The sequence below is a fragment of the Erinaceus europaeus genome, chromosome 5 (assembly GCF_950295315.1).
Source record: "Erinaceus europaeus chromosome 5, mEriEur2.1, whole genome shotgun sequence".
Taxonomy (NCBI): domain Eukaryota; kingdom Metazoa; phylum Chordata; class Mammalia; order Eulipotyphla; family Erinaceidae; genus Erinaceus; species Erinaceus europaeus.
In genome coordinates, this window is record NC_080166.1 from 84,271,034 (window position 1) to 84,283,400 (window position 12,367).

Sequence of the window (12,367 nt, forward strand, 5' to 3'; positions counted from 1 at the left end):
AACACAGAAGAAAAATAGTGGTGGGAGGAAACAAAGAAATATTAAACAGGGAATGAGACTGGTGATAACCATCTTCTCACTCTCAGTTGCCTGTTTTGGAACTTAACCATCTCCTTAAAATGAGTTAATTTTATTTTTAAATATATACTTATTCCTGAAACTGGTGTCTGCATTGTTGCATATGTGCAGAGCCAGAGTCTCATGCGTGTGTGACTTTATTCTCTCAGCCATTTTTTTTTGAACACTTACAACACAAGGGAGAGAGAAAGGAAGAGACACCAAAGCTTCATCAGATACCATAGCATGTGTGTGGTGCCTGGTATCTGGCAGCATGGCAAGAAATACACAAAACCAGCTGAGCTGTCCCTTTTCCGTGGTGTGTGGACTTGCTGTAGGTACTGCTTAGTAGACGCTTATCACCTGGTTCTGTATACAGTTGAGGAGAAAGATGGGTTGGATAAATAAATTAGAAAGGATGAAGCTAAACTAATGACACTGTGGAGAGAGAGAAAATGATAAAATGGGAAAAAGCTCTAAATGTGAAAAAAAAAAGTGAAGTCATGTAAGTGTTCTGGTGGTGGGAACTGTGTGAAGTTTTACCCTTCTTATACTATGGGTGAGAGTTCTGGTGGTGGAAACTGTGTGGAGTTTTACCCCTCTTATCCTATGGTTCTTGTCAGTGTTTCCTTTTTATAAATAAAAATTATAAAAAATTTTTAAAAAAGAAACTATAGATCAGGTGGTGTTTTAATCTTAATCTCACAGGTTCGAACTGTCTTTTTGCTCTGCCCCCCTCCCAGTCACACCCTGATTTCCACCACTCTCTTTTCGCTCCACCCTCTCTACGTCACATCCTGTTTCCGCCCTACTTGGCGAGTATAAATACAGCTGCTCTTTTGAAATAAACACACTTAGGATTGCCTTCCGGCTCTGAGAGTACCAGAGTCTCTCTCCTGTGACTCTAGCCCGGCACGAGTTCCTGATCCCTCTCCCATGCAGCAGCCTAGGTTGGCTCCAGTCAAGTTCTCTCCAACCCAGAGAGCACTTGCTCGGGAAGAAGCACCCTCAGGCTATCCTGGCATATAAACACATTATATAAAACTGTGAACATATTGTCCAAGAGAGTGGAGGGAGCTAGCACTCTAGTGCATACCTGTATTTAAAGCTGATGGATAGTGGAGCTTTCTGCTTCCCCAGAACCCCGCACCACTAGGGAAAGAAAGAGACAGTCTGCGATTATGGATCCACCTGTCAACACCCATGTTCAGCGGGAAGTGATTACGGAAGCCAGACCTTCCACCTTCTGCATCCTACAATGACCTTGGGTCCATACTCCCAAAGGGTTAAAGAATAGGAAATCTACCAAAGGAGGGGATGGGATATGGAGTTCTGGTGGTGGGAATTATGTGGAGTTGTACCACTCTTATCCTATGGTTTTTGTCAGTGTTTCCTTTTATAGATAAAATAAAATAAAATAAAATAAAATAAAATAAAATAAAATGAAAGAAATAAAGTGGAGCTTTTGGGCCCAGGTGGTTGCGTACCTGGTGAGGTATACACATTACAGTCAGCAAGGACCTGTTTCAAGGCCCTGCCCCCCACCTGCAGAAGCAAAGTTTCAGGAGTGTTGAAGCAGGGCTGCAGGTGTCTCCCTGTTTCTTTTCCTCTCTGTCTTTCCCTTTCCTCTTAACTTATCTCTCCCTAGTCAATAATAAATTAAATATTTTTTAAAAAACATTAAAAAGTAAAAGTGGACTTTTTAAAGATTAACACGTTTTTATACAGTGCACTTATAAATCATAGCTCTATACTCACACAGACAATTTTATATGTAGTTAAAAAAGTAAACTGAAGGCCAGATGCTGGTGCACCTACTAGAGAATATGTTACAATGTACAAAGACCTGGTTTAAGCCCCTAGTCCCTGTTTACTAAGTGAGAATTATCAAGAGTGGAGAAGTAATACTGTGCTTGTCTCTTTCTCCCTTTTTATCATTCCCTTCTCTCTTAGTTTCTCTCTGTCTCCACATAATAAATAAATAAACATATCAAAATAACTAGTAATGGTTATTTTTGTAATGATACACATGCATAATTTAGTTTAATGTAGCTTACAGTTTAGTTATTTTAATATTTTTTATTTACAGATACTTATAACCAATTGTACCAACTAGTGTCTATGAGATTCAAACTAACATTCTACAACTATTAAAAGCAAAAACATTTCTCAGAAGTAGATATTCTTCTCTTGCTATTCTAATATAATACTTGACACCTCATAGTGAAATATTGAAGAGATGAAATGAGAAATAAACTAGTGCTAATTTATAGAAAGATTAGATTAATGTTCTTTTTTGCGTATGTTTTTATATGTATCAGTGATACTCAAGGAGCAGTTTTCTTTCGAGATCCACTAGATGGCATTACAAACTATTCTGTTTTAGCATTATAATTTATAGGCTAAACAGTAAAGCTATTCACGATTTATTTAAAAGACTCTAAGTTAGGTCTTTCACCTTTATTTTTTGATATTTTTATATGACTTTCATCAAAATTAGAATTAATCAAATGTTTTAGTGAAAACCTACAAAGCTGTTTAATACTGAAGGGCCTAGTTGGGGGATATTCTTATAAAGTTGTAATCCTGTTCTCCCAAAATACCTTTAAATTCTCCTAGGCTTTATATTTCAAAATCCTACCTGTTTAATGGACAGTGTTTGAGAAAGTCAATGAAAGCAGCTTAGATAGCAAATCTTTTAGAATACTTATTAATGAAATTTGGCATGGTTAACTTTGAAACTGACCGGATCCAGCCATAGTTTTATTCCCATAGCTACTTAAAACTATCAGACATGTAGACAATGCCTGCTAGAAACCATAAGATTAAATTTTTAATTCACCTGAGGCATAATTTTATTCAGATACGCATAATTCCCTGTCCCCAGCAGGACTTGATTTCGGTTTTGGATTTCCATGAAAAGATTATTTTGTAATTCTTCCCCAGCATGGAAAATGAATGTGAAAATTATTAGAAATGATTGGAAAGAGATGGGGATTTGTGAGTTGATTTAAGAGGTAAAGCGTAGAGATAAGTGGGGATATATATGTATGTGAAATCTGACCTTTTAAGAAATAATGGAAGCTTCAGAATATGTCTTTCATGCCTTGTAATTGCAGTCCTGCCTCTGTGAGTGAGGTGGGAATTGAGATGAGGAAAGGCACAGAGAAAGGGGGCAAGTACAGTGCTAGCTCTGTATGCTGGCAAGAAGTTAATGTGAAAATGGCTGAATCAAATCAGCTTGTGTATTAGGGACATGGTTTTAGAAACTTCATAGGGTAGATATGAGAATGCAGAACTTTGGTGGTGGGTGTGGTGTAAAATTATACACTGTAATCCCACAGTCTTCTAACCCATATAAGCCATGCTGCACTTGCACTTGCGCTTGCGGACGCACATGCACACCCCCCCACACACACACACACACTAAACCACACCTAGCATATTAAATGAAAGCAAGAAAAAGAAAGAAATAAAGAAAGAAAGAAAGAAAGAAAGAAAGAAAGAAAGAAAGAAAATTTACCTAGCTCTGCCAAGCTATATAAATTGTAAATGCCACCTAAAATGTTAATGTTTCATATGGCCAGGAAATCTGCTTTACTGAGTAAGGAAACAAGTATGATATTCGGATAAAGCTATCCTTGAAGGAATCACCTTCACACAATAAAATTACTCAATTTACTCCTAGTTTAATATTATTATCTAATACCCAAGGTTACCATGAGGAGTTAATAAAGGGTATGAAGATGCATGAATATGTGGTAGACAAAAACATTTTTTATGCTGCAAAAAAACAATGGCAACATAGTCAAAAGATTTTATTAATAGTGTAACATCTCAGTGATGAAGCATAAATTCATTCCAATCTGGATGAAAATACAATGAACAAATGAAAAGTAACAGAGTGACAATATGCATAAAGTCATATTGCAAAGTTTCAAAATGTAAAGACTATTTTATGATCATGAAACACTTATGTTCAAAAATGGAAATATATATATATATATATATATATATATATATATATATATATATACTAAATTCTCAGTCTAACTTCTAGTATGATCACAAACCTTGATCTCCCAGCAGTATTCTTGTCTTGGTTAACTCTCATATTCCATTTGATCCAGCCAGAAACATTAGATTAACCTTTAATTACTTTACTCTCTCATATATTAACATGAAAACAATTAATCATGTTTATATTAACTGATGAAAAAGCTATTTAACCATGTTCACCATTCATTTATAATCACTACAAAAACTGTATCCAACTAGAGCTAGGGGAATTTGTTTACTATTTTATGTGCATTCAAATATACAGTACCTCACCACAGGCTAGACTATTTCCTGACCACCAAAGTTTAGTATTCTATAATTTTTAACAAATTTCAAATATTTTTTCAATTCTTTTGTAATTTATAAGCATTACAGTAGGCATTAAATATATCTCTTATAATCCTTAATCTAAAGTAACAGCGTGTATGAAGAAAAGTGATTTTATTAGTGCTATCATTTATAAATAACAAGACTGGAACGTAGTGATGTTTCAGGTAGTGTTTCATGGTGAAGCTGGAAAGTGCTTAGTTAGACTTTATATATATGAGGAATCCTAAATGCTCTGATATTCATCTTGAAGAAATATGAAAAGGTATCCTTATGACAACTATCCTGTAAATCAGCCTTCCTGCAATAAAATGAAACTGAAGCTAACAAGAAAGATATATATTTTTATAATTATATTTCTTTATTTATTTATTGGATAAAGACAGTCAGAAATCAAGAGGAAAGTGGAGCTAGAGGGGAAGACAGACAGAGAGACACCTGCAACATTGCTTGACCACTTGCAAAGCTTTCACCTTGCAGGTGGGGACTGGGGTCTCAAACCTGGGTCCTTGTGCATTATAATGTGTGCTCAACCAGGTGTGCCACCACCCAGCCCCAGAAAGATATTTTGTAAGCCATAATATAATCTCTTCAGAACTTTAACCATAAAGTTGTCTGAGTAGCAAAAGTCCTATGCCTATGATTTATCTATCTATTTATCTATCTATCTATCTATCTATCTATCTATCTATCTATCTATCTATGGTCTATCTATCTAATCCATCATCTACTGACTTACCTACTTATATACCTATCTACCTGCATACCTGTCTACCTGAAAACCTGAATGTATGAACGTAAAAAAAAAGGGAATTTTATTCTTTGCATTGAATTCAAATATGCAAAGCACAAAGGAAATTATCAAAGATGCTTGAGTTCATGAATAGTGGCATCATCGTCTATAGCATTGAGTGGTGATGCTGTGGAAGAAAACTTTGAAAGATAATAATAACTATATCTACATACATCTAGTCAGCATATTTGACACTAGTGTTATCGCTGGATCTCAGTCCCTTTATGACTCCGCTTTTCTCAGTGGCCATTTTTTTATTCCTTTTTTTAAAAAAAATATTTTCTGATAGAGATGAAAAGAAATAGGAAGAGAGACACATGAAGTACTGCTCCATTGTTCACAAAACCTCTCCCTACAAGTGTGGACTGGAACTTGAACTGGGTCTTGGAACATGGTAATGTGTATATACTCTACTGGGTGCAATACTACCTAGTACCAAAAATAAAAGTTAAACTCAAAATTGAGATGACATATCCAAATTCTCCATCTCATTTAGTCAAGCAGTGCAAATATCAATGTGTCAAAAAACATGTAGAATTTGACAGCTTCTTGGAAAATTGAAATGCCATAGACAAATTTATGGCCAACAAACTCATAAAATCAGAAGAATTTATTGTCTTTTGGACTTTAGTATGCATTTCAATTACATGAACTTGAAATCAAGTAAGAATGATGATTGTGTATGATAAGCCAGATATAAAACACTTAAAATTTATCTGAGAAAAAAATTGTATACATTATTTCCTGGACGTGTATCTGAAGGATTTGTGGAAATTATTATATTTAAAAGTGAGTCTCAGTTATTCTCAAAGCTTTATTAATACTAAGAGTATGAGGATTTTTACATGTATTTATATAAATTGAATTATGTGCACACACATTCATACACCCAGAGTGATCAATTCTCCAGGGTTGACTCATTCTAGAAACTTATCTGAACAGACACTAAGGACATATGTGTACACATCTGAAATCTATTTTGTTTATCAAACTCATTAGCATAAACCAAAAGTCCAATACAAATGAAATCCCTGACTAATATTTCATGTTATTTTAAAATTGATTTTAGAGATGTGGATTAATATTAATAGCAGTACTTTTCTTTCTACTCCACCATTCACCAAATATTCATAAGTTTTTCTGTAATCACTGAAAATCTGCATTCGGCGTTGCAGATATAATAATGGCCAGAATATTATTCTTACCTGTGAGAAACAAACTAATGGAAGATATAAACACACAAATCTTCAGAATAAGCCATGGTGGATGATGTGCTTTCTCAATTTGGACTCAGGGTTTAAATATTTATTTATGTACTTACATATTTATTTAAATAATTATTATTGGTTTATTGAATAGAAACAGAAATTAAGAGAGAAGAGTGAGATGAGGAGGGAAAAAGAAAGACACCCTCAGCACTACTTCATAGTCATGGAGTTTTCCCATTGCAGCTGAAGACCAGGGACTTGGGACTTGGGCTGGGGTTCTGGTGAAAAGTAAAGTGTGCATTTAACTAGATGTGCCATCGTCAGGCCCTGGACAGATGTTTAACTAGTATACATTCTTCATCAAGCACTGTTTAAATAAAGATCTTTGATCTTTAATGAACATAAGAATTTGTAGAGTAATATACAATATTGTATACTTAATCCATTGTTATAGGTTTATTCCTATATCCAAAGTGTTTAAAAACAGAAAAAGGTTTTTTTTTTTTCCTTTAGGAAGAAATCTCTTTCAACATAAATTTCTTTATTTATTAATTTTATTATACAGTGTCATAGTGATGTTTTGGTTCTCTCTTTCTTGAAACAGACAAATCAGATGACCTGTGATGTACACAGAGCTTAGTGCATAGAGCACTGAGCTTAAAAGCATGAGGTCTCGAATTTGATCCCTGGCATTGCATGTGCCAGAGTGATGGTTTTGTTCTCACTTTACTCTCATGTAATCAAACAGAACAAAACAAACAAACAAAAAAACCTCAAACTTATATTGACTCAATTGAAGAACAACTATGTGCATTAAAATGTATCAAAAACAAATATAGACTATAAAAGTTTCTTGAGAATTATGTTTATAGCTATACAGCCACAATTTTATTTCTATTTATGTTCTGTTAGGCACAGGGTTTCCCTCCTGTGCTAGATTTAGCTACCCTCAATTACAGGCAATCATCTATATTCTGTTACTATAAATTGTTAGTTTTAAAAATTTCACATAAGGGGTATATTAGTTTCTGGATTCTTTTTCATCTGACTTATATCAATGCAAAATTTTCAGTCTCACTCAAGTTGTTTTATATTTCAATACATTGTCCTCGTTTAGTACTGAATAGTATCCCACTATATGTGCAGACCAGCTTAATTTTCTTCCAATTGATGAACTGATTAATTTTTTTTACTATCACAAATTGGGCAATGTTGTATTTTAATGTCATATGTATATATATATATATATATATATATATATATATATATATATATATATATATATATATACATATCTCCAGTAGTGTTTTTACTGGGACTTCATGTCTGTACAATTCCACAAGTTCATTGTTCTCAGCATGATCTTTTAAAAAATTATTAATGGCATGAGACAGAGAATGAGAGAGAGAGAGGGAGAGAAGGAAAGACACCACAGCACAGTTGTTCCACTCATGAAGCCTGCCCTGTGCAAGCACTTCTATGATATGGCCAGAGACTTAAACCTGGGTTCTAGAGCATGATAAAGTATGTACTTTACTGGATTAGCTATCTCCTCATCCCGTGTATTTTAATTTTTGCCAGATAAACCCTAAGGGTTGAAGTGATTATAGTATTATCTTTGCTAATATTTCACAGTAGTATGCTGTTTGCTGGTTTATTATAAACTTTAGTTATTCTTTTCTCTTTTTTGTATTTTTATTAGTGATTTAACAGTCATTTACAAGATTATAAGATAGCAGGGGTATAGGTCTACATCACCAAAGCCATATACCCTGACAAGCCTCCCCACCCAATGATAATTACCATAGTTCTCCTAAGGTCTTAGCTATGAGATGACTATATATATTTAAATATTAAAATTCAGTTTTATAGAGTATGAACAAAGTTATGTTTTAAGGAATTAATTTGCATTTTCCTGGCAGCTACATATTCTCAGATAAACTGTCATATTATCTAGCATTCTGTATTATTCACTATTTTTAATGTGAATGTTCAACCCCATCAGTATCCCTATGAGCACTGCTGTACTTTTTAAATATTTTATTTATTTATTCCCTTTTGTTGCCCTTGTTGTTTGACTGTTGTAGTTATTGTTTCTATTGATACCATCATTGTTGGATAGGACAGAGAGAAATGGGGGGGAGACAGAGAGACAGAGAGTGGGGATAAAAAGATAGACACCTGCAGACCTGCTTCACTGCTTGTGAAGTGACTTCCTTGCAGGTGGGGAGCTGGGGGCTCAAACCGGGATCCTTACCCTGGTCCTTGCGCTTTGTGTCACATGTGCTTAACCCGCTGCACTACTGCCAGACTCCTTGATCACTGCTGTTCTTAAAGTGCAGAAAGCTTGTTATATCATTATTACTATGTGTTCATTTACTCATGGCCTACATTTTACCTTGCACATACATAAAAATAGAGAGTATTTCTCACTCTGTCTCCAGTGTGCGTGTGCGTGTGTGTGTGTGTGTGTGTGCGTGTGTGTGTTTAGATGGTTTCTTTACCTTGTGTAGCTGGTGTTACCAGGGTAAATTTAATGATAGTGATACAGGACAGTTTGATAGCTCATTTTAAAATTAAGTGATATAACCTTTTATACTTATAATTGTGAAAATATAATTTTAGTAATTAAGTAAAATAGAAGTGTCATATTTACTTATTTTGGTAGTATTTATTAACTTCTGAAACTAACTCTTCTTTTTATATAATGCATGTTTATATGCCTCCTTTGTATACTGAAAACAAAGGTTGGAAAGGAGATATCAGAGTGGAGAGTTATGCAGTCCTATAATGGTTATGCAAAAACATTTTCTTCTTTTTTAACTTCTTTATTGGGGAATTAATATTTTACATTCTACAGTAAATACAATAGTTTGTACATGCATAAAATTTCTCAGTTTTCCATATAACAATACAAGCCCCACTAGGTCCTCTGTCATCCTTTTTGGACATGTATTTCCCCCCCCCCCCCATCCCAGAGTCTTTCACTTTGGTGCAATAGGCCAATTACAGTTCAGGTTCTATTTGTGTTTTCTCTCACAGTGCTCTGGCAAATAACTAAACAAATATTACTGTTAAGTTCTTAAGATTCACTAAAAATAAATTATAGGTCCAGTAGAAGCATAGTTAGGACACTACTCATCACCATGAATGATTGACCAGATTCAAGCTGTCTTCTAGGAGGAAAGAAGCTTCACAGTGTACAATCAGTGATGCATGTGTTTCTCTGACTCTTTATCTCTGTATAATCTACTTACCTCTCAATTTCTCTGCCTCTATTAAAAATTTTTAAGAGGCATTTAGTTTTTTTCTAAATATGAATTAGTTGCTAAAACATAAAAGTGGATATTAGCATATATTGCTAAAGACAAAAAATTGTGTTTTCATTTTTTTTTTTTAGTGATTTAATAATGATCGACAGGATTGTGGGATAAGAGGGGTACAATTCCATACAATTCCCACCACCAGACTTCCAAATACCACCCTTTCTTTGGAAACTTCCCTATTCTCTATACTCTGGGAGTATGGACCAAAGTTTATTTTTAATATTTTTTTATATTTATTTTTCCCTTTTTGTTGCCCTTGTTGTTTTCTATTGTTGTCATAGTTATTATTGTTGTTGATGTTGTCATTGTTAGATAGGACAGAGAAATGGAGAAAGGAGGAGAAGACAGAGAGGGCGAGAGAAAGATAGACGCCTGCAGATCTGCTTTACCTCCTGTGAAGCGACTCCCCAGAAGGTGGGGAGCCAGGGTTTTGAACCAGTATCTTTACCCTGGGACCTAAGATTTTTATTTTATTTTATTTTGTATTTAAGAAAGGATAAATTAACAAAACCATAGGGTAAGAGGGGTACAACTCCACACAATTCCCACCACCCAATCTCCATATCCCATCCCCTCCCCTGATAGCTTTCCCATTCTCTATCCCCCTGGGAGCATGGACCCAGGGTCATTGAGGGTTGCAAAAGGTGGAAGGTCTGGCTTCTGTAATTGCTTCCCCACTGAACATGGACATTGACTGGTCGGTCCATACTCCCAGTCTGCCTCTCTCTTTCCCTAGTAGGGTGGGTCTCTGGGGAAGCATAGCTCCAGGGCACATTGGTGGGGTCTTCAGTCCAGGGAAGCCTGGCCGGCATACTGACGGCATCTGGAAACTGGTGGCTGAAAAGAGAGTTAACATACGAAGCCAAACAAATTGTTGAACAATCATGGACCCAAAGCTTGGAATAATGGAGAGGAAGTGTTCGGGGGGGTAATCACTGCAAAATCTAGTGTACTTCTGCTTTCAGGTATATATTTTGCAGTAGTTTATGGATACGTGTGAAGATATGCTCTCTCTCACAGGACCTGGTCTATATCTAGGTTTAGGGACTTTGTTAGAAAGTGATCCACCTGGCATGGAATTAGAGAATACTATGAAAGGAAAGATCTCACCCGAGTCATGAAGCTGAAGGGTTGTCATTCCACACGTGAAGTCTCTAGACACAGTCTGAAGTGAAGCATGTTGAGTTGGCAATCGTTGTGTTGATTCGGTTGTGATCGGCAGATGCAATATTATTGGATATGGATTGGGAGAGGCATGCGGGAAGTGGGCCCTATCCTAAGGTTCCAGGACTGGGGGAAATATAGGCTCTATAATGGAGATGTGAGGTTCCTGTTGTCTTAGGGTTCAAAAAGACAATGGATAGTTAATATTATCATCAAATTATTTGGTAATTGGGTTAACTTTGAAAAGTCCTTTTGTTAGTGTTTGCTGTATAGTACCCAGTGTCTTGTATGTAGCTTTGCCTTTGGTTGCTTCTGATCTACTTGGTCTAGGCTTTTGAGAGACTCTGCATATCAAATACACAGCATATATATTAAAAAGACTCAGTCTGTGTTTTAAAAACTTCAAGACATACAATTAATTTTCCCCCTCTCATATTAATTAACTAGTGATTTATATTACTAAACTTTACTAGGAGTGTACATAAACACCATTCCCACCACCAAATACTATGTCCCATCCCACCCACCCCCAGCCCCCACTGGCCCAGGAAGCTGCATGTCTACCCCTCACCACAGGGTTTTTACTTTGGTGCCCTACTTTCAATTTAGTCAAATCCTGCTTTTAGTTTCCCTTTCAGATCTTCTTTCTCAACTTCTGTTGATGAGTGGGACCATCCCTTACTCATCTTTATCTTTCTGACTTAGCTCGCTTAACATAATTCCTTCTAGCTCTGACCAAGATAGGTCAGAAAAGGTGAGTTCATTGTTCTTGATAGCTGCATAGTATTCCATTGTCTATATATATACCACAGCTTTCTCAGCCACTCATCTGTTGTTGGGCACATGGGTTGCTTCCAGGTTTTAGCTATTATGAATTGTGCTGCTATGAACATAGGAGTACACAGCTCTTTTTGGTTGGGTGTTATGGAGTCTTTGGGGTATAACCCCAGGAGAGGAATTACTGGATCATATGGAAGGTCCATGTCTAGTCTTCTTAGAGTTTTCCAGAAATAAATCCCCACACCTATGGACATCTAATCTTTGATAATGGGGCCCAAAGCATTAAATGGAAGAAGGAGGCTCTCTTTAATAAATGGTGCTAGGAAAACTGGGTTGCAACATGCAGAAGAATGAAATTGAACCACTTTATCTCACCAGAAACAATAATCAACTCCAAATGGATCAAAGACCTGGATGTTAGACCAGAAACAATCTAATACGTAGAGGAAAACATTGGTAAAACACTTTCCTACCTATACCTCCAGGACATCTTTGATGAAATAAACCCTATTGCAAGAAAGACTAAAGCAGAAACAAACCAATGGAACTACATCAAATTGAAAAGCTTCTGCACATCCAAAGAAACTATTAAACAAAGACACCCCTCACAAAATGGGAGAAGATCTTCATACATCCGACAGGATACTAATCAC